General features: G+C 42.3%; 1 long non-coding RNA gene across 2 annotated transcripts in view; it reads left to right on the top strand.

Moving 5' to 3' along the window:
• Nucleotides 1–13,258, top strand: part of LOC132534645 (uncharacterized) — a 118,617-nt gene extending 105,359 nt beyond the window's left edge. For both annotated transcript variants that reach the window (XR_009546377.1, XR_009546376.1), the window contains exons 3-5: nucleotides 7,402–7,568; nucleotides 9,506–9,628; nucleotides 12,791–13,258. This is a non-coding gene — a long non-coding RNA (uncharacterized LOC132534645). The remainder of the gene's footprint in view (nucleotides 1–7,401; nucleotides 7,569–9,505; nucleotides 9,629–12,790) is intronic.
• Nucleotides 13,259–24,365: the final 11,107 nt, after the last annotated feature.

The raw sequence follows: 24,365 nt of genomic DNA, 5'->3' as shown, positions 1-24,365 counted from the left end.
AGTGTTTTCTTCCAGTCTCATTGGTTGTTTCTGCATTTCTGATGACAAGTCTTTAAAACTCTTTACTCACTCCTGTGATTATTTCCTTAACTAATGTTTGGATGTTGACCTCATTATTTTGTGCTTCTACCTTTGGGGGGATTTTAGCTGGATTCTTGTCCTAGTTCGTTTCTCCAACATTTATTCTTCTTGTTGGTTAAACCATTTTATATAATAGTATGTTATGAGGTCCCTCTCTCAGTACTTTTCAAATTACTGATCACTCTTGCCTGGATTGACTTGTGTCTAAGTAAGTTAATTAAAGGGTTCACAGTTGTGGAAATTGACAGTTGTTTAAATATTCTTTTAATCCCTGAATTGGAGCTCAGTGGCTTAAAAGCCTCTTTTGTTCTTTTTCTTCCCTGTAGGTTATGGTATCCTGAGGGCTTTTAAACTATAAGTAGGCTTCTTAGCTTAATTATTGGCTCCTGACAAGAGATAAAGCAGTGTGGGGCAGAGATAATCCAGTGTTTATGCAAAGAGACTCTCACAACTCCATGCTAGGCCACCGAGGTATAGATGTTCTCCTGAATTTCTTGGTTAGTTCTCTGTCCCCTGGTGTCAGCACAGGGCCTCCCTGCAGCTGCTCCAGATTCTGCAGCAGTAGCAATGGAGACTCTCAGTTGCATTTGGTAAGTCTTAGGAGAGTCCTCTCCTCCCTTTAGCCATCTTTTTGTTGGTGAAACAGACTGGAGGTGGTGTCTCAACTGGTAAACTGCTGGACTGTTTCCAGACAATTATTTTTTCCCTAGGATCCTCTCTGTCCATGAGCCACACGTGTTTGCACTCACCAGTGATTTGGTGGGTTCCTGAAATCATTCTAGTCTTGTCTTGTTGCGGATCCAGGTGGTCTCCTTTGGTAATCCTAGTTGACTCAGGAGAGGAGAGGAGAGGAGAGAAACACAGCTGCTGCTGCTCTGTAGCCCTGTTTCTTGGAAGTCCTGAGTGTTAACCTTAAAACTGCCAGCAAACATCCTGATTGCTCTGCTGCCTTCCTTTCCCCCTTGGTGCCCTAAAGTGTCTGCAATCTACCTCTGGAAAAATGTACATTGTAAACCAAACCTTGTAACCTTTTACTTATGATCAAACAGTCTGTTGATTTATTCTGTGCTAATGGTTACCTCAACTTTCCCCCGAGTTAGGCATATATCTGCCTGCCTTTCCTTTCAATAAATGGGTTTTCCATCTCTCTGAGGCCACCCCTGGAGTTGAATGAGTGTGAGATTCTCTCAGTGCACATCTTCTCCAACACCCAGAGTTACCCCGGGACTCCCTGGAGTGCCATTCTGACACTTGTCCCTTGTGGCCATGTGGGTGGGGAACCCAGAGTGAACTGTAGCCCTGTATCCAACTCAACCAAAAGCCTCATCTTCTGCAGAGCTGCCCCTGGCAACTGCTTCTGCTGAGGAATTTGTTGATGGAAAGTGAAATGAAACAAAGTAAAGTAAAATAAAAGATGAGTATGCTTTAATCTGAGTGGTGGTACTTTGTTTTATTTGCACCACAGGGTGGGAGGGGCCTTTCCTCTCAGGCCCAGGGCTTGTCTGGCACAGCCCAGCTGGCTTCCTGACCCAACTTGAGGTGTATTTGTCAGGGAGGGGCAGAGGGATGTCACAGTGCCTAAGTCACAGTATAGGCTGAGCACATCATAATGGCCATGACACATGCACGCCTATCTCACTGCTGACACAGTATCTCCTCCTGCCTCAGACCCCAGCCTGGCCCATACTCAAGGCACTTTCAACCTGGTCTTTAATGGCTGGTGTGGGTCTCCATCAGTTTCAATAACTCTGTGTGATTAAATACTTCGTAGTAGGGGGTGCTACCAATTTCTCTATTAGTGCTCAGTCTTCAGTACACAGCTTCTACAACAATTTATCTGTATTTTCCAATTATGTGTTTAATTAAGCCCTATTAAAGGTTTTTTTTTTCAACAGGTAGTATTCTGTGGAATCTGCTAACATCCTGAAACCATGCAACCATGTCCTCTTTTCCATGAGATGCCTCTCATTTCACATAGCTCATTTGATATTTATCCAGGATCTTGCTTATCCAAAGAATAGCTATCTTTTCAGTGCTTTGTAGTACTTAATTTGTAGAAGTGCCCCAATTTCTGTATCAGCCTACAAAGTTGAAGGGAGGTTGGGTACCTTAAAATTTGTTGGCAGCTAAAACAATCTTGAGAAAAAGAAACAGAAATGGAGGCATCACACTCCCAGATCTCAAACTATATTATAAGGACATCCTCATCAAAACAACCTGGTACTGGGATAAAAAAAGGCACATAGACCAGTGGAACTGAATTGAAAGCCCAGAACTAAATCCCACACCTATGGACAGCTAATCTTTGATAAGGGGTCCCAAAAGTATTAAATGGAGGAAGGAGGCACTTTTCAATAAATGGTGCTAGGAAAACTGGGTTGAAACATGCAGAAGAATGAAACTAAACCACCTTATCTCACCAGAAACAAAAATCAACTCCAAATGGATCAAGGACATGGATATTTGACCAGAAACGATCAAATACTTAGAGGAAAGCATTGGTGGAATACTTTCCTGCCTAACCCTCAAGGACATCTTTGATGATACAGACCCAGTTGCTAGGAAGATTAAAGCATAAACAGATCAATGGGACTACAATAAATTGAAAAGCTTCTGCAAAGCCAAAGAAACTGTCACACAAACAAGGAGACCCCTCACAGAATGGGAGAAGATCTTCACATGCCATACATTAGACAAGAGACTAATCACCAAAATATACAAAGAGCTCAGCAAACTTAGCAACAAAAAAGCAAATGGCCCCATTCAAAAATGGGCAGAGGATATGAAGATAATATTCACTACAGAAGATATCCAAAAGGCTAGTAAACACATGAAAAATTGCTCCAGATCGCTGATTATCAGAGAAATGCAAATAAAGACAACACTGAGATACCACCTCACTCCTGTGAGAATGGCATGCATCAAAAAGGACAGCAGCAACAAATGCTAGAGAGACTGTGGGGACAGAGGAACCCTTCTGAACTGCCGGTGGGAATGTAAACTGGTCCAGCCTCTGTGGAGAGCAGTCTGGAGAACTCTTACAAGGTTAAACATGGACCTTCCATATGACACAGTAATTCCTCTCTTGGGGATATATCCCAAGGACTCCATAACACCCAACCAAAAAGATATTTGTACACCAATGTTCACAGCAGCACAATTCATATTAGCTAAAACCTGGAAGCAACCCAGGTGCCCAACAACAGATGAGTGGCTGAGAAAGTTGTGGTATATATATATATATATATATATATATATATATATATATATATATAATCAGCTATTAGGAACATTGAACCCACCTTTTATGACCCATCTTGGACAGAGCTAGAAGGAATTATGTTAAGTGAGAAAGATATTATGTTAATAAAATTATGTTAAGTCAGAAAGATAAAGATGAGTATGGGATGATCCCACTCATCAACAGAAGTTGAGAAAGAAGAACAGAAAGGGAAACTAAAAGCAGGATTTGACTAAATCTGGAGTAGGGCACCAAAATAAAAACCCTGGGATGAGAGTGAAGGTGGATATTCAGCTTCCCGGGGTGGGAGGGTGTGTGTGTGGGGTGGTGTGGGGGTGTGGGGGTGTGGGGGGTGGAATGGGACACAGTCTTTTGGTGGTAGGAATGGTGTTTATATACACTCCTATTAATTGGTAGTCATATAAATCACTAATTAGTCTGAGGGGAAAATTGATTGTATGTTTCCAACTTTTAAAGCATAAACTGAGTCTTTTTAATATACAGGCTGAGCCTTTGATATGCTGACTCTCTCAAAAGACTGGACCAATCAGAAACGAAAACACAAGTAGAACCTGAAATGTAGTTGGCATATTGCACCAAAGTAAAAGACTCTGGGGTGGGTGGGTGGGTGGATGGGGAGAATACAGGTCCATGAAGGATGATAAATGACATAGTGGTGTTGGGTAGTATGCCACCTCCCCCTGGCTTCTGCTTAACCATATGCCTATATAGGGATTTACTGATCCCATTCAAAGCTTTGGTCTATTTACATAAATCACTTTTACATTTACATAAAGCACTCCCTCCAGGGCATTGGTGGTTCAGTGATAGGATTCTCGCCTGTTCCGCCCCCTCCTTGTCACACTCTGATTTTCACCAGTCACTTTTCTCTCCACCCTCTCTATATCACATCCTGTTTCCACCCTACTTGGAGAGTATAAAAACAGCTGCTCTTCTGATTAAAGACACTTGGAAATTGCTTTCCGGCTCCGAGAGTTCCAGAGTGTATCTCCTGCGGAAGTTAGTGCGGCACGAGTTCCTGATCCCTCTCCCACGCAGCAGCCTAGATCGGCTCCAGTTGAGTTCTCTCCAAGCCAGAGAGCACTAGCTCGGGAAGAAGTACCCTCAGGCTATCCCGGCATAGTGGGGGTTGTATTGTTAAATGGGAAACTGGGGAATGTTATGCATGTACAAACTATTGTATTTACTGTTGAATGTAAAACATTAATTCTCCAATAAAGAAATAAATTTTAAAAAAAGACTAGACCAGGGAGAACAGAAGCAACCGGTGGCACAACTATATACAAATAATGTCAAAGGACATAAATTATGGTGATGTTGTGTATGATATAGCAAATCCTAACAAAGGGATTTTTCCAAGTTAATCCAATTACCAAATAATGCGATTACAACAATAACTACCTATTGTCTTCTTGAACCCTAAGACAGCAGGAACCTCACATTTACACTATACAGCCTATATTTCCCCCAGTCCTGGAATTAGGTTTGGGCACTGCATGTTTCTCTCAATTCATACCAAACAATATTGCATCGGCCGATCCCAGTCTAATCAACACAACAAGTGCTATACCACCCCAGCATGCTTCACTTCAGACTGTGTCCAGAGACTTCATGTGTGGAATGACAACCCTTCAGCTTCATTACTTGGGTGAGACCTTTCCTTTCATAGTATTCTCTAATTCCATTCCAGGCGGTTCACTTTCTAACAAATTCGCAAAACCTAGATATAGACTAGGTCTCATGAGATAGAGCATATGTTCACACGTGTCCATAAACTAGGGAAAAATATATACCTGAAAGCAAAAGTACACAATAGTATGCAGTGAGTACCCCCCCCAACACTTCATCTGCACAATTCCAGCCTTTAGGTCCATGATTGTTCAATAATTTGTTTGGCTTTGTATGTTAACTCTCTTTTCAGCCACCAGGTTCCAGATACCAGCAGGATGCTGACCAGACTTTCCTGGACAGAAGACCTCACCAATGTGTCCTGGAGCTCTGCTTCCCTAGAGCCCCACCCTACTAGGGGAAGAGAGAGGCAGGCTGGGAGTATGGACTGGCCATTCAACACCCATGTTCAGCAGGGAAGCAATTACAGAAGCTAGACCTTCCACCTTCTGCATCCCACAATGACCTTGGGTCCATACTCCCATAAGGATAAAGAATAGGAAAGCTACTAGGGGAGGAGATGGGATATTGAGATCTGGTGGTAGGAATTGTGTGGAGTTGTACTCCTCTTAGGGTTTTGTTAATGTCTCCTTCTTTAAATAAATAAATAAAAAAAGTTTTGTTGGCAGCTACAAATAAAACTATCAATATTTCTGTAGATGACTTTCCATGAACAAAAAGTATTTGTCATGGCTAAAATCTTCTGGGTGGTTAGTAACTCTGTCTGAATTCATAGGCCTGCCAAAATAGTTGCCAAAGTTCATGTACCATTCTCATGTGTGACTTGAACTCAGGTCCTTGCATACTGCAATGTAATGTGTGTGCCTAACCAGGTGCATCACTCCCTGGTCCATTTTCATCTCAAGATTTTCAATAAAATAATTAGTATATTTAAATTATATCAATAAACTAAGCAATAGCTACATGCACATATGTCTTCTATCTACATTAAAATTTGTTTTAGTAAAATGTCCATGGGTGATTTATTTTAAAAAATTCTGAAAGTTATTAAGATGTATTTTTAAAGTTGTGGAATGAATGAATTCAGTTGTTTTTTCCTCAAGGCTTGATCAAAATATGTCATCTTGTTCTTTAGCAGAACATGCATTTAATTCAAAATGCTTATTTTAAAATTAATTTGACTTACTCAACTCACCCTTGATGCTGATTTTCCTATGAAGCAACCCTATTGTAGGGGAGAACACTTTTACCCTTTGATGCAAACACTTCACAGATGCAATATTTAAAATAAGTGAAGCATTGCAAAGTTTCTATCATTCCAATGTGAAAAACAGATCAGGAATTTGGGACATCCTTCCGCTCTACTGTGACTCTCATGTGCCCTGATATTTCCTCATACAGTAGACACCTTCCATTAGTAAAGTCCCAACTCTGGGGCCAGGAAAATATCAACAGCTCACTTGGAGAATGTGCTGCTTTGCCATGATTGCCACCCAGGTTTGAACCTGGTACCTATCACACTGGAGGGACTTTTGGTGCTGTGTTCTCTCGCATCTTTGCCTATCAAAGAACCACCTCCCTCAACCTCATGGCACATACTTATGACAGTGGTCAGATATATGGCATGTACATACTTCTGACTATAAAGATGCCTAGTTATCTTCAAAAGGTACAAGAAGCTAGCCACCATTCTCAACATTAAGTAGAGGGGAAAGGGAGGTAGAGAAAAAGTAACTACCAGTATCCTCCACACTCAAAGTGAGCCCTGGCGGTCAATGTTCTGTCCCAACATGATATATCATTACACATCCGCATTGGTTTCAGTAATACAACATCATCATTTCACTCTTTTTACACATTGCAAAATGTCCACCACAATAAGAATCATTAGCATCCAGCACACCACACACGTACTTTGAATGATATGTTCCAGAATTGGCATATACACTTGACATAGATCCCTCATTGAATCCTTCTCTACAACAACCTGTTATTTAAACGCTCTTTATGTTACCTAAAATTTCAGAACAGTGAGACAAAGAGGTCAAATAGCACAGTGGGTTAAGTGCACATGGCATAAAGCACAAGGACCTTCATAGGAATACCAGTTCTTACCTCTGGCTTCCCACTTGCAGAGGGGTCGATTCAGAAGTGCAGGTCTGCATGTGTTTATCTTTCTCTCCTCCTGTCTTCCCTTACTTTCTTGATTTCTCTCTGTCCTATCCAATAACAACAGCAGCAATGGCAACAATAACAATAACAACCACAAGGTCAACAAAAATGGGGAAAATGGCCTCCGGGAGCAGTGGATTCTTAGTGCAGGCACTGAGCCCCAGCAATAACCCTGGAGACAAAATAACTTATATACATATACAGATTAAAGCATAATCATCTTTTATTTTACTTCACTTTGTATATTTCACTTTCAGACTCACAACCCATCAGCAGACTCCTCAGCAGAAGCAGTTGACAGGGGCAGCTCTGCAGAAGCCAAGACCACGGGTTGAGTTGGATACAGGGCTGCAGTCCACTCTGGGTTCCCTGACTGCCTGGCTATAAAGGACAAGGGTCAGAGCGTCTCTTCAGGGAGTCCCAGGTAACTCTGGGTATCAGGGACGATATGCACTGAGAGAGTCTCAGACTCATTCATCTCCGGGGGTGGCCTTGGAAAGGTGGGCAACCCATTTATTGAAAGGAAAGGCAGGCAGATATACCCCCTAACACAGGGGAAAGTTGAGATAACCATTAACCCAAACTCTACCTATGGCCTCGGCTTCAGAGCTGCTCCTGTCTACTGCTTCTGCTGAGGAGTCTGCTGATGGGTTGTGGGTCTGAAAGTAAAGTAGAACAATGGTTTTTAATTAAAGAAGGAAGGGGGCGGTGGCATGTGTAGAAAGGTGCCCATGTCTGGAGGTCCAGCCGTCGTGAATTCCAGAGGCTGGGGAAACCTGCCCTTGTCTCAACACATGCCGCAGGCGATGCCATGCGAGCTGCTTGACAGGCCATACTGCAGAGTTAGACACAGGGCTGCAGTCCACTCTGGGTTCCCCCCACCCTGCCTGTGTGCGTTAACCTTAAAACCGCCAACAAACATGCTGATGGCTCTGCTGCCTCCCTTTCCCCCATGCTGCCTTAAAGTGCCTGTAGTCTACCTTCGGAAAAATGGACATGGTCAAGCTTGTGACCAAACCTTGTATAGGAACCTTTTACTTTTGATCAAATAGTTTGTTGGTTTGCTCTGTGTTTGGGTTAATGGTTTCCACAGGCTGGACTCTCCAGGCCAAACTGAAACCATCTCGCCTTTCGCCATGTATAGGGCTTGGAATTAAGCTCTGTGTGGTCTTAATAATATTTGCCTATGGCCAGGCTCAGAGCCTGACCAATAACAAAAGTGATGATAAAACCTGCATGGCACTCTAAGATTGATCATAATGGAATGAGCAATATCAGTAATGCAGAATTTTTCAGGAGGCTCCAAAAGGAAAAATTGTTTTCCCCTTTATCTACACCACTTCCTTTAGTATTGCTCCTAAAATAGAAAGATTGGTGGTTCCCACAGTGGAGGGCCATCTTACATAGCATAATTAATAAATGGAAAGTTATGCTATCTGCCTAGATACAATGAGTTTTTTAACCTACCACCCACCACTATGCTCCCACTTCCTTATGCAGGAATAGTACATGAGAACCTAGGTCACATAGTGAGCATACACAGAAGATGGATTCCAGCTAGAGAGCTTAACTTGATGGAGAGGCTGGCCCGGTCAGCACCACCGTGGTGCCTTCTCAAAAACTTGATCAAACAGTGGAATAGATTTTATGAAAAATGGGCTGCTCAATTTAAGGCCCCTAGAAACAGAACAAGCTTGAACTTTCTATGAACCATTGGCTTCTGATGCTTAGGGGCAAGAGGATGGCATATACATGGCCCTTCTGCCCCAGCCCTCAATAAAGCACCTTGTCCACAATAAAATAAAATAAAATACAAGTACCACTGTTGCTAAGAGGTAAAGGAGCAGTTTCTATATGAGGAGACAGTCTTGCAATATGTTGAGAATTTGTATATAGATTAAAAACTTTGTCTTTAAGCAAGGAATAATTACTGCTGCTCTTCAACTGAAGGAGCCAGCAGTAAATACTAAAGAAGTAGGAAGAGGTAAGCATGAGTTAGAGGATAGTTTTAGAAAAATAATAAAGGCACTAAGGAGGGATATGATTTTGTAAATTTACTTCTCCTTTGTTAGATCCCTGAAGCACTTGATTAGGACATTTTTTCTTTTTTAAATTTTTCGTTGTTTTATTTTTTTAATTGGGGAATTAATGTTTTACATTCAACAGTAAGTACAATAGTTTGTACATGCATAACATTCCCCAGTTTCCCATATAACAATACAACACCCACTGGGTCCTCTGGATCTTTCCTGGACCTGTATTCTCCCCACCCACCCACTCCAGAGTCTTTTACTTTGGTGCAATATGCCAATTCCATTTCAGGTTCTACTTGTGTTTTCTTTTCTGATCTTGTTTTTTCAGCTTCTGCCTGAGAGTGAGATCATCCCATGTCTGCTTTTGGTATCAGAGTGATGTTGGCTTCAAAGAAGCTGTCAGGGAGTATTCCAATGTCTTCAATATTCTGGAAGACTTTTAAAAGTAGAGGTATTAGTTCTTCTTTGAAGGTTTTGTAGAATTCATTTGTAAAACCATCTGTTCCAGGACTTTTATTTGGGGGAGATTTTTGATAACTGTTTCAATTTCATTAGCTGTGATGGGCCTGTTCATGTTATCTACTTCCTCTTTACTTAGTTTTGGAAGTTGGTAGGTATCTAGGAAATCGTCCATTTCTTCCAGGTTCTCTAGCTGGGTGGCATATAGTTGTTCATAGAAGCCTCACATGATATGCTGAATTTCTGCGGTGTCTGTTGTGATATCTCCTTTTTCATTTAGTATCCAATTTATTTGGGTCTTCTCCCTCTTTTGTGAGTCTGGCGAAAGGTTTGTCAATTTTGTTCACTCTTTTGAAGAACCAACATTTACTTTCGTTGATCTTTTGTATGGTTTTCTTATTCTCAGTGTCATTTATTTCTGCCCTAACTTTAGTGATTTCCATCCTTCTGGTTGCTTTAAGGTTACTTTGTTCTTCTTCTTCTAGTTCTTTAAGATGTTCAATCAGGCTGTTTATTTGTGCTTTTTCTTGCTTCCTAATGTGTGCTTGTATAGCTATGAACTTCCCTTTCAGTACTGCCTTAGCTGTGTCCCAAATATTTTGATAGCTTGTGTCTTCGTTTTCATTGAAGTCTCAAAACATTTTGATTTCTTCCTTGATTTCTTCTTTGACCCAGAGGTTGTTAAGAAGTATACTGTTGAGCTTCCACATTTTGGGACTATTACTAATCTTTTGTTGATTGTTCAGTGTTAGTTTAATTCCACTGTGGTCTGAGAAGATGCTTGGGATGATTTCAGTGCTCTTGAATTGGCTGATGCTGTCTTTGTGGCCTAACATATGGTCTATCCTTGAGAATGATCCATGTGGACTTGAGTAAAATGTGTATTCCACTTTCTTGGGATGAATGACTCTGAAAATGTCCAATAGTTCTAGTTTATCTATCTCTTCCTTTAGCTCCCTTATGTCTTTATTGATTTTCTGCCTGGATGATCTGTCAAGTTGAGTGAGTGGGGTGTTGAAGTCCCCTATGATTGTGTTGCTGTTAATATATTGCTGTAGCTCTTTCAGTAGAAGTTTGATGTTTATTTAGATGGCTTCTCATTGGGTGCATAGATGTTAATAATTGTTAAGTCCTCTTGATTGATTGATCCTCTGAGCATTAAGTAGTATCCATTCCTATCTTTTTTAATCTTTATCTATTTTAAAGTGTCAGATATGAGAATAGCTGTTCCTGCTCTTTTTTTGTGGGCCATTGGCTTGTATGATAGTTTTCCATCCTTTCATTTTGAGTCTGTGTTTGTCTTGTTGAGTTAGGTGAATTTCCTGTAGACAGCATATTGTTGGGTTGTATTTTCTGATCCATCTTCCTACTCTGTGTCTTTTAATAGGTGAATTAAGGCCATTGACATTTATTGATATCAAAGATCGAAGTTATTTTAACACCATTCTTGTAGAGTTTTAGAGTGTTCTGATATATGTCCTATATATGGCGGTCTGATTGTTTATAGGAGACCTTTCAGAACTTTCAGGGAAAGCTTGGTGATAGTTGATTCCTTCAACTGTTGCTTGTCTGAGAAGGTTTTGATGCCTCCATCTAGTCTGAATGACAGTCTAGCAGGTTATATTATTCTTGGTTGAAAGCCTTTCTCATTCAGCACTCAATAGATATCTTGCCATTCTCTTCTGGCCTGTAGTGTTTGTGTGGAGAAGTCTACTGCTAATCTTATGGGTTTTCCTCTTTGTTTTTCTCTTGAAGCCTTCAGGATCCTTTCTTTATCCTTATTCCTTTCCATTATAAATATGATATGTCTTGGTGTCTTTAAGTCTGGGTTAATTCTGTTTGGGACCCTCTGGGCTTCTTGAATCTTTATGTCTTTGATGTTGTCTAGACTAGAGAAGCTCTCAGCTATTATGGCCTGAAGAATGCTTTCTTCCTGTCCCTCTCTTTCTTCCTCTGGTAAGCCAATAATGCATATATTGTTTTTTTTTAAGTCATCCCATAGCTGTCTGTTGTTTTCAGCATCTTTTAATTTCTTTTTGAGATCTTTTACTTCTTTTCTAGTTGTCTCTAATTCATCCTCAATCTTGCTAATTCTGTCTTCAGTCTCATTGATTCTATTCTCTCTGCTCTCTACTGTTTTCTGGAGTTCATCTATTTTGTTGCCCTATTCTGATACTGTTTTAGCTTGTTCATCTAGTTGTGTTCTTAGCTCAGCTATTTCAGCTTTCAGCTCTCTAATAACCTTGAGGTAGTTAGTGTTTTCTTCCATAGTCTCATTTGTTGTTCCTGTATTTCTGGTTACAATTCTTATTTATGAGCGGGCTCCAAAACATCTCTTACAAGTTCCATAGTGAAAAAGTTTCAACCAGAAGTAGCTATTTCAGAGGCTGTGGCCCAAGGGACATGGGAACATGATAATGTGGCCCAAGCTACTTCCTTCTCAGAACAGCTTTCTAATCTTGTTAACAGAAAAACATGGACCTCATTTTTGCCTAGCACACAGGTATGGGAATAGCAAAAAACATAGAAACTGTGATGTGCTCTCTAGGGAGAAAAGTGCTCCTGGAATGTGAATGTTCCACAAAGCAGGAGGTGTTCCCTACCTGTGCTGTTCTTACTGGGTGATATGAGACTATAAAAATAAAGTTCTGCTTAAGTATGACAGAGATGTCTGCTTGAGCTTGATTCAACATCAACTCACTCATCTCTCATTCTCTCTCATCCCATGTTGACTCCCCTCCTCTTTCAGGTTACACTAATGACCTGCTGGGGCTGCCCCCCTCCCCACAAGTGGTGCCCAAACAGGGAGCTGAAGGTAAGTTCTCTCTCTTGGAGGGGATGGGTTTTCCACCATGGGTGCTGCAGTGATACTTCTTTTTTTTGTTGTTGTTGTTGCTGACAAAGCGCTTTATTGAGTGAGGGCTGGGCAGAGGGGCTGCAGGTGGGGCGGCGTCCTGGTACCATGCAGCCAGACAACCTGTGGCTTTTAAAACTGATAATGCCACAGTTTACACTTCTGACACTGGTGGCAAGAAAGCCCCTCTGATAAACCCTTAGTGAAGTGTAAAAACTTGCCGGCAGGCAAATGGAAAGGACCGGATTTCTTGCTAACAAGAACTGTTAGGGGTGAGGGTGTGCTTGTGTTTTTCTTCAGAACAAGGATTCTCCCATCTGGATTTCAGACAGACTTATCAGACATGTTCAGGAGCTCGCTGTTGCTGCCAAAGAACCTAAGGAGACATCACCTCCACTGAGCTTGTCCACAATTCTTGAAGAGTTGTCCTCCTTATTCTCTCCCTTTATTAGATTCTGACCCTGTTGTAGATCCAAGCATTGATAACAAGTACTGATGCAGTAAAAAGACCAAAAAGATGTATAGCCGCATTAATATTAGGAGACACAGCACTCACAGAAATCATTAGCTCAGTAGCTGTAGCAACTACTTCCGTAGTACAAGCAAAGCATACTGCTAACCACATAGCTCAGCTTTCAAAGAATGTCTCTGTGACACTTAGGATGCAAGAAAAGATAGGAAGTTCGAGGCAAGACTTAATGCCCTTGAAGAGGCAGTTCTATACACTGGGACCCAGATTCAAAATATTAAAAACCAGAATGACCACAAGATGTTATTTAAATTTCAAGTGGATTTGTGTAACTCTATTTCCAGAACAAAACTACTCATCCCTGGGACAAAATTCAGAAATATTTGAAAAGATTATGGTCAGCCACTAATATCCCTGTAGATCTTCAAGCCTAAACACGATACTGTCCGTAGGATGGGCCCATGTTCCTTGGGCCACAGCCTCTGAACTAGCTCTCTAAAATAGTCTCTCATTCTCTCTCATCCCATGCCGACTCCCCTCCTCTTTCAGGTTACACTAATTACCTGCTGGGGCTGGCCCCCAGCAGACTCGAAGGGAAAGTTGGGGGTCAACCCACTCAGAGCTCATGGAAACACAGTGACATGGACTTTCCAGGGCAGTGGGCCCCACTCTCCAACACAGGCACAGGGCCATCACTTAGCTCCCAACAGCACCTGCATAGGAGGGAACAGGCCAGTGAGACTCAGTGTGTTGCTGTCTCCAGGGGCTTGGGATCTGTGGACTCACCAGACGGGTGAGGGACACCCTCATGCATTGGCCGGGTGGATGTGGCCTCTCCTGCCTGACGGACAGCAGCAGCAGCAGCAAACACGCAGGAAGGCGTTCACTATCCTCCTGGCTCTGCCATGCCTTATGGCAATGAAGTTGGCCACTGGGCCCTGACTGGCAGGGGGGACAGATTTGGGGGAGGGGACAGAGGGGACAGATACAGAGGAGGAGACAGAGGGGACAGATTCAGAGGAGGGGACAGAGTTAGAGGAGGAGACAGAGTTAGAGGAGGGGACAGCCTTTGAGGAGGGGGCGGAGATGCTTCTCTCAGGGCTGTTCGGGTTCTTCTGTGGGGTGCCCAAGCTGGAGATGGACCCAGAGCTGCTACTCCCCGATGAATTGGGAGTCCCAGGTGGAGGGGCAGGGGTCGAGATGGGAGTCACCGATGCAGACACAAGGCTCCAGCTGGAGATGTCCAAAGGACTAGAGCTCCTGGAGGGGCTGCCAGGCTTCTGGGCCTTGGCCACAGCAGCGGGTGGTGCAGAAACACACCTTTGCCGAGGAATCAAGGCAAAGGGCACGCTGGATGGGATGGACTCAATAGCTGGCTCAGGTTCCAGGTGAACCCCTATTGGCCCGGAGCCCTGGGTCACCCAGGGGTGACTTAAGAGTTGGGTCCACCCCATTCGCCTCCTGGGGTTCACCTGCAGCATGCCTTCCAGTAGGTGCTGGACACTGGAGGAGAGAGTGTTACTGCAACCAGCCTCTGCTGGGTCAAATGGCCCGTGTCCCTTCAGGAGCTCGTGCAAGATGATTGCCAGTGACCACAAGTCGACCCCTGGGCCATAGATGCCCCCAAAAATGACTTCGGGAGCTATGTAGCCTGGCGTGCCACAAAAAGATCTCATGGGTCTTCTCAAAAAGTAATGTGCCAAGCCAAAATCCGAGATCAAGACCCTGCCCTCACGGCTGTCCATGAGGATGTTTTCGGGCTTTAAATCCCGATGGGCCACGCCCTGGCTATGGCAGTAGTGCAATGCGGATGTCAGCTGCAGAAAGACTCTTCTGGCCTCCTCCTCTACCATTGGCCCATTGGTGTCAAGGTAGTTCCTCAGGTCTCCCCCACTCACATACGGAAAGGCCATGAAAAGTCTGCCTCCCTCCTCAGTGGCGCCCAGCAACCGCACTACATTCTGGTGTTTTAAACCTCTGAGGATGTCCCTCTCTTGTCGCGCCAGCTCCAAATTCGAGGTGCCCAGCTTTGTTACTTTAACTACAAACTCCTCCTTGGTGCTGATATGGCAGACCAGGATTACTACTCCAAAAGCCCCTTCCCCAATGACTCGCACTACACGGCAGCCTTTGGGGACCCAGACCCAAGGCTGGGTCTTCCGAAGGTCCATGCTAATTACTCTTACTATGTCAAACTAAGCTATCAAGTGTTAAAAATACGAACAAAGAACTAATTTAACTACTACTATATATATAAACTATATATATATATAAACCAAACTATTTAAACTATATATAATAATTAGCTAGGAGAGGGGTGAACAGGGGAAGGGGTATAGTAAAGAGTTGGGGTGGGGACAAGTGGGGAGGGGGGTAAAGAAGGGGGAAGGAGGAGAGTAAGGTACAGAGAGAGAGGAAGGTCAAAGAATGCAAGGGTGAGGAAGAGAGAGAGATGGAGTGCGCAGGGTATGTATTTGAGGAGATACTAATCTGGATAGAGTCCACCACAGGTCAGTCAAGGAAGGCTTCCAGGGCATGTAGATAAAAACCCCACTGGGCCGCGCTTTTTATATGTTTCTGGTCAGCATCATAATGGCCACGATGATGTCACAGTAGCAGGGTGGGGCAGGGCCTGACCATGTGGCAACAAGGTGGGGCAGGCCTGGCTATGTGGCAACAAGGCGGGGCAGGCCTGGCCAGGGTGTGGCAGCAGGGTGGGGCAGGCATGACCTGAGTGGGGTGGTCATGGTCAGGGGTCACGGGGAGGTCCACCACATATTTTGCCCTTAATGGTGGAAAATCCAACACCTTTGTATGACAGGGGTCTCCGTATCGTCCTAATATGTCCCTGTGACCAAAAGTATCTGGCAGTGACTAGAGATGAACATTTGCTGAATCCTGAGCTATAGGATCCTTCAGAGCATTCCCACAGCTAGCTAGAAAGTCTGATAATTTTGCCTCAACACTTGTGCCTCATTTCCACAGGCCTTTTGGAATATAACTAAAATGTGTACTAGCTGTCTACAAAAGGGAGACCCTCCCAGTCCCAATTCTTCATCTGCACTATTCTAGCCTTTACATTCATGATTAGTCAACAATTTGTTTGGCTTTATATGTTAACTCTCTTTTCAGCCACCAGGTTCCAGATGTTAAGATGATGGCAACCAGACTTCCCTGTTCATACGACTCCACCAATGTGTGCTGGAGCCCCACTTTCCCAGAACCCTCCCCCACTAGGGAAAGAGAGACAGGCTGGGAGTATGGATCGACCTGTCAACGCCCATGTTCAGCATGGAAGCAGTTACAGAAGCCAGACCTTCCACCTTCTGCATCCCACAGTGACTTTGGGTCCATACTCCCAGAGGGTTAAAGAATAGGAAAGCTATCAGGGGAGGGGATGGGATACAGAGTTCTGGTGGTGGTGGGAATTGTGTGGAGTTGTACCCTTCTTACTCTATGGTTTTGTCAATGTTTCCTTTTTATAAATAAAATAAATTTTAAAAAAGATGAAATTCTTGAAAAATTCATGTTAAGTGAACTAAGTCAGAAACAGAAGGATGAATATAGGATGATCTCACTCTCAGGCAGAAGTTGAAAAACAAGATCAGAAAAGAAAACACAAGTAGAACCTGAAATGGAATTGGCGTGTCGCATCAAAGTAAAAGACTCTGAGGTGGGTGGAGAGAGTACAGGTCCAAGAAGGGTGAGAGGGGACCTGGTGGGTGTCGTATTGTTATGTGGGAAACTGGGGAATGTTATGCATGTACAAACTATTGTATTTACTGTTGAATGTAAAACATTAATTCCCCATTAAAGAAATTAAATTTTCAAAAAAGATGAAATTCGATGCTCCTGTACTTAGCCACTTAGTAATTGGGAAGAAAGAAGTCACAACAAAAAATGACATAAATATTGCATTATTCATTAATTTATCACTTTTTTATGATTTTATGCTAGAGATTCTTTAAAAATTTTTATTTATTCCCTTTTGTTGTCCTTGTTGTTTTATTGTTGTAGTTATTATTGTTGTCTGATAGGACAGAGAGAAATGGAGAGAGGAGGGGAAGACAGAGAGGGGAAGAGAAAGACAGACACCTGCAGACCTGCTTCACTGCCTGTGAAGTGACTCCCCTGCAGGTGGGGAGCCAGGGCTCGAACTGGGATCCTTATGCCGGTCCTTGTGCTTTGCGCCACCTGCACTTAACCCGATGCGCTACAGCCCGACTCCCTATGCTAGACATTCTACTAACCACTGCTGAAATGGTATCAATGGACTGAAAAATCAAACCCGACTCTACAATTGTGTTTTTAGATTTGTTTTGTGTTGGTATAAATGTGTATCTAGTTTCAATGTCAAATAGAAAGTGGAGATTAAAAAAAAACAGGTGTGTATAACAAAGAATTGTTTAAATTTTTTTTCAAACTTAATTGCTATTCACCAATAATAAAAAGATATTATATGTATCTATTGCACCACAGTGGTCATGGTGTTCTTCTTCTAGCGTTTGCCCTTCTTCCGTAGCCAGTCAACAGTGTCAGGTTGAGCCTGATGTAAAGTTTCGAGACCTCCTTTGAATCTGGAGAGGTGGCAGTCGTTGACTATGTGGGTCATAGTCTGTCTGGAGCCGCAGGGGCAGTTCGGGTCGTCTCTGGCTCCCCAGCGGTGGAACATAGCGGCGCACCGGCCATGGCCTGTTCGATAGCGATTGAGGAGGGCCCAATCATAACGTGCTAGGTCAAAGCCGGGTTGACGCTTGCAGGGGTCTGTGATGAGGTGTTTGTTCTTTACCTCAGCTGACTGCCAACTCTGTTTCCAAGAGTCTGGAACAGAGAAGTTCAGTGTAGGCGTAGGAGACCAGATTGGATGACGAGACGTCAAGCGTTGGACAGGGTAGGCGAAGATATCCGCGTATATTGGCAGGTCCGGTCGAGCGTAGACGTGGGAAATGAACTTAGATGATGCCGCATCCCGACGAATATCTGGCGGGGCGATGTTGCTAAGAACTGGCATCCATGGAAGCGGGGTGGAACGGATGGTTCCAGAAATTATCCTCATGGAGGAATATAATTTGGAATCGACCAAGTGGACATGGGGGCTACGGAACCATACTGGGACACAGTATTCTGCAGTGGAATAGCATAATGCCAGAGATGATGATCGTAGTGTGGAAGGGCTCGCGCCCCATGAGGAGCTGGCCAGTCTTGCAATGATGTTATTCCTCGCGCCCACCTTTGCTGCTGTCATGGTGTAAGGCAATTACATTGAGTGTCATTTGCAACCATGATAAGGACTGTTATAATAAATGTCAGTGATATTGAGGAACAAGATTCCTGACAACACTTTTCTCCAAGGTTAGTGTTGTGTCTTTTTGGGGAAAGATTCCAAATATTCACACAACATCATTTGCAGAGATATTATATTTCCTACACTAACTTTGATATTTCTGAGCAATTTTGAATATTGAACTGACTTACTCAAACTCCAAATATAGCAAAATTTTCTCAAGCAAAACAAGCTATTTCTATTAAAGGATGAGTAGTATGTATTTTATCTTTGTAGATCTTGTTATCCTTGTTACTTTATTCTGTCATTCTGCAAGGCTAATATAACAGCCATAGTCATATGTACATGAATGGTTATGCTTAGCTCCCATAAATATTTAGAAAATTAGGTAGCAAATTGAATGTAATTCACAAGCAGGTTTCTGACATCTGCACTGAAATTTCGTTTACTTTCCAAAAGCTTAAAAGAAGTTCCGTAGCCTTTATTATCCTGTGGAGTAGTTGGACATATTTCTACTCTAGACATCTCTCCAGCTTGATATCGCTGTTTCTGGTCTTCTGACCCTCTCTTCTTTCCTCTATTTACAGCTATCCATGCTTCACTCAATAAGATAGTCTATCCACTGCCAGGGCTTCATACCTGCCTGATCCCACAATGCCTGGTGAACATTTTGTTTTCTTTTTTCCAGATAGAGGGTGAGAGATACCAAGGGAGAGAGAAAGGAGGAGCGGCACCAAAAGACCACATCACCATGTGATTCTTCCTTTGTGTATGGCGTTCCAGTGGGTTGGCCTTAGGTCCTCACACATGGCTAAGGGTGCACTCCACTGAGTCATGTGTCTCCCAGTCTCCTTCATGGCATACTTGAAGTGGCAGGGCTATCTTCTTTCTTTTCTTTGTAAAATCGTCTTTTATAGCAGATCAAGGTCATTTCTAAAGTAATGGGATCATTTGTGAGAAGGAGCCATAGTAGTCTTTTTGAGTATGTTCTTTGCATATGAAGATAATTGGGTAAAGAAATTAAAGGAGTGCTGAAACTAATCTAAACTGGGTAGTCAAAATAAACACAATGCCAGAATGGAAGTTTATAGTCTTCTAACTCTATGATGTACCTTTGTTCTCACAAAGTCCGTTATCACTTGATACATAGAACTATAGGAATAGGAAGTACAAGGGAAGCCTAAAACCCTGGCTACTACCAAGACTGTTTCTGTCAGTCTCTAAAACTGACTCCAAATAGACTTGTGTTTTTTACAACTTGGTTGATTCACTAGTTAAAAGGCATCATATATTCTAAATTAAATTGTAATGATCATATTTTCCTTTCCATTTTAGCATGAAGATTGCATATTCTCATCCCCTTTTAAAGACATATTGATTTATGACAGGGGAGACAGAGAGAATGAATGAATGAATCACTCTGGCACACACAATGCTAAGATGCCAGAGCTACCAAGGCCTGTTCGACTGCACTATCTCTGGGGCCACGGCACTTGTTCATTTAAAAATATGTATACTTCTAACAACAAATTCTAGAGAGGAAAAAACCAAATTCATTTATGGAGACCATTTTATGATCTAACTATTCAGTGCTAGCCAACACAGCTCTGATCTGCATGCTGGTGAAATGCATTGTGAACTGTTGGACCTATCTTTTAGAGCAGTGAAGGTCAGTCTAGGTGTGTGTGTGTGTGTGTGTGTGTGTGTGTGTGTGTGTGTGTGTGTGTGTGTGTGTGTGTTAAGCTTCCCCTCTGAGCTTATGGAGAGAGATGAGCAGAATGTGTGTGGAGTGTCATCCCTAGGAGGGTACCAGAAACTGGATGTGAAGTTGCTAGGCAATCTCTCCTATTGTTTTAAACAGACCACACAGGGCTGGCAGCAGCTGTCAGAGTTCCTGGCTCTTAAGAATAACAGAGCTGAAAAACACAAAGAACAAAGGTCTTCCAAAATAAATGGCAATAAATAATGGGAACATTCTATGCCAGTAAATGCAGGCACTTGGATGCTAAAGCAGTTAATAAGGTGAACAGACATACAAGGTTGCTTGAATTCTATTTGTTGTCAGATACTTCCTCCCTCCCCCAGTTCTCCCCAAACCCTGATAAGTTAAACGGTAAGACAATCTGAAAAGAGAGTGGCAAGCTGTGATTTTAAAAAATCATTTCTATAAAACCAACCTTTTCTTGCTTGTTTATTCTTGTTTTGTTCTTGAAGAATTGAATCTCTGGGAACAATAAAAGCTTTACTCTTAAGTTCTAAAGATCTTCAATAGAATCAAATTCTATTATTTGTTTTTAAAAAATAGTCCACTCAACTATATCATCACTATTAAGGTTCATGTTCCCCTTTTTTTAAGCCACTCCCATTTTTTTCACCTCTCTCCCCTACATCATGGAGATTCATAGTCAACATATGAAATTGAATGACCAAAGCTCACTCACTCATGCACACACATATGAGACGGTGGATAATCACTGCAATCTGAACAACTCTAAGAGTCCTTGACTTTCTACTGCCCCATAGTTATAACAGAGATGACCAATGGGCGCCCTACCATACCTAAGATATGTGTATATAGCTTTTCAAGCTACCATGAATTCTTTCGAAGTAAAAATATTTAATCAAAGATCCTGAAATACAAACTTGAGTTTGGCTATGGAGCAGGAGCCATTTCAAGCCTCTATCCTGTGACACTAGGGAAAACCATGACAGGTTAACCACTTGCACACTCAACAAAAGACAACCAGGACTTCTGCAGAAACACACTAAGCCACAGACACCAAGCTGCAGATGTTAGTATGATTTCATCCTGTCCCTGGGCAGATGACCTCACCAATGTACCCCAGCACCTCATGTCTCCAAAGCCCTTTCCACTAGCAAAAGATAGAAACAGGCTGGGGGAATGGCTCTGCCTACCAGTGCCCAGGCCCTGTGGAGAAGCAATTACAGAAGCCAGAACTCCCACCTTCTGTACCCCATTAAGTATTTTGGTCCATACTCCCAGAGGAGAAATGTTACGGGAAGGTGACTAGAGGGCTCTGAAACCCTATTTTATCAGGTCCCAGAGAGAGGAGGAAAAAAGGAAGGACATACAGAAGTAGCAATAGGTGTAGGTGTAATTTAAAATGGAAAAGAAGGCAGGACCACAGAAAAAAATGGGAAGGGGCCAGGTGGCGGTGCACTTAAGTTGAGTGCACATGTCACAATGCTCAAGGACCTGAGTCTGAGCCTTCGTTCCCCACCTTCAGGGGGAAAGGTTTGCAAGTGATGAAGCAGTGCGGCAACTGTCTATCAATGCCCTTCCGTCTTGATTTCTGGCTGTCTCTACCCAATAAATAAATAATAAATATAATTTGAAAAAAATAAAAATGGAAATGTATATATTTATACCATAGAATTCTGATGGTGGGGATGGTGTTGAATTGTACCCCTGTTATTTTGTAAATCACTAATAAACAAAATACCTAAATGTTCTTAATTTGTAAAGTTTTCAAACTATGTTTTTTTCCATTAAACAATGAATCAGTTTGCCAGTTTAATTTCTATTAGTGTGTGAAAGAGTCTTTGCTTCAATTGATTTGTGTGCTTGATCATCCTTTTTTTAAATTTATTTAAGAAAGGATGAATTAACAAAACCATAGGGTAGGAGGGGTACAACTCCACACAATTCCCACCACCAATCTCCATATCCCACGCCCTCCCCTGATAGCTTTCCCATTCTATCCCTCTGGGAGCATGAACCCAGGGTCATTGTGGGTTGTAGAAGGTGGAAGGTCTGGCTTCTGTAATTGCTTCCCTGCTGAACATGGGCGTTGACTGGTCGGTCCATACTCCCAGTCTGCCTCTCTCTTCCCCTAGTAGGGTGGGTCTCTGGGGAAGCTGAGCTCCAGGCCACATTGGTGGGGTCTTCAGTCCAGGGAAGCCTGGCCGGCATCCTGATGACATCTGGAACCTGGTGACTGAAAAGAGAGTTAACATACAAAGCCAAACAAATTGTTGAGCACTCATGGACCCAAAGCTTGGAATAGTGGAGAGGAAGTGTTAGGGGGATACTCACTGCAAACTCTAGTGTACTTCTGCTTTCAGGTATATATTTGCACTAGTTTATGGATACGTGTGAAGATATGCTCTCTCTCACAGAAACTGGTGTATATCTAGGTTTTGGGACTTTGTTAGAAAGTGAACCACCTGAGATGGAATTAGAGTATACTATGAAAGGAAAGGTCTCACCTGAGTAATGAAGCTGAAGGGTTGTCATTCCACACGTGAAGTCTCTGAACACAGTCTGAAGTGAAGTATGTTGAGGTGGCTGGCAATTGTTGCGTTGATTAGGTTGTGATCGGCAGATGCAACATTATTTGATATGGATTGGGAGAGGCATACGGGAAAGTGGGCCCTATCCAAGGGTTCCAGGACTGGGGGAAGTAGAGGCTCTATAGTGGAGATGTGAGGTTCCTGCTGTCTTAGGGTTCAAAAAGAAAATCGATAGTTAATGTTATCACATTATTTGGTAGATGGGTTAACTTTGAAAAGTCCTTTTGTTATGGTTTGCTGTATAGTACCCAGTATCTTGTATATAGATGTGCTATTGGTTGCTTTAATCATCCTTTTAAAAATAATTTGAAACCTGCAGTTCGGACATTTCATGGTTGTCAATTATTTTGACATATTGTTAGACTTAAAGGTTAGAATTGTGACTTCAATATTATACATACATATATAAACAACATTCCTTTTTTATCAAGTGTGTGTGTGTGTGTGTGTGTGTGCTTTTTGTTTTTAAGTAAATGCTAGCTCAGATGTGAAGGTGATGCGACTGCAACACCTGTCATTCCATCGATTTCACTAATCCCGAAGGCTGATTCTGTTGGCTTGCCTGTCTATAAGGGCAACCTTGACACTTCTCAGTGCTCACTATGTGACCCTTCCCAGGATAGGTCAGAAGAGAGACACCTGTAGCATTGTTTTATTGGTTATGAAGCCTCCCCACCCCCACAGTTGGGACCAGATACTTGAAACTAGGTCTTTGTACATGTAATGTGAGTGATCTACAGGAGACACCAAGGCACCAATTTTTTTTTTCACATAGAAAGAACAAGACAGAGAAGCAGAGAGAGGCAAAGAACCTACAGCACTGAAGCTTCCTTTAATATGATGGGAGCTGGGCTCAAGCGAGAAAATTAAGACCACATCATTTTTCCTCTTTCCAAAAGGTTTCAATTTTACATTCTATTCATCCATATTAAAAAAACACACACCAGGATCAGTATAGACTATTTGCACCAGGCACAGGGAAAATAAAGAGAAGCGTGTAGTAGCATAGAAGGAAAACAGACACTGGTCTAGTTCTACTGGTAACTGTTCATTTATTGACGTTTCTGACTTTGTGAGTCTGTTGCTTTATGAGAAAATTATATAGCTGGAAAAGTAACAGCCTAATGTCCATAAGTGATCTGAGTCTTTACTTCTGAACTAAAGGATTCAACATACTGAACTCATGACAAAATACTTTGTGCCTTTAAAATGAAGAGGCATTATTTAGAAAAGGGTAAACCACAAAGCTTTGGAAATTCCCCTATGGGTTTTGAACTTCAAACTCATGTTCCAAACTGTCAAGTTAAAAATGGTTCCAAAAATAGTGTTTTTTTCTCTCTAGGAAAATGGGATTCTATTTATTATAATATTTGCTCCATAACATCAAATACAATTTCACACTTGATTATGTAATAAGGCAGTGTTGATACCAGTCATGTGATTCTGCAAGCATTTCTGTAACTTCATTGTGCCTAATTCTCCTTTGGGAATTTTCAGAGATATAAATTCCTAAGCCCCCATCCAAGACTATAACTCAGTTGAGTGGGGAAGGGCTATATTATTTATCTACACTGTTATTAAGCAACTAGGCAATTCTGATGCATCTTCATGTGTCATCAATTGAAAACAGAGGTTTTAATATACTATATGAATTTTTTTCCTGGACCAATATTATCTGATCACTAACTGAGGTTATATTGCAGTTACACATGGTAAGAGAGAACACCTTTCTTCACATAATCCAATAAAATCTTTTCTATTTACACTTAATAATAAAGAACTAATTCTTAAATATTGCAGGTCACAAC

This window comes from Erinaceus europaeus, chromosome 19 (genome assembly GCF_950295315.1).
Source record: "Erinaceus europaeus chromosome 19, mEriEur2.1, whole genome shotgun sequence".
Taxonomy (NCBI): Eukaryota; Metazoa; Chordata; class Mammalia; order Eulipotyphla; family Erinaceidae; genus Erinaceus; species Erinaceus europaeus.
The sequence above is the reverse complement of the archived record's forward strand: the minus strand, read 5'-3'. Positions and strand labels throughout refer to the sequence as shown.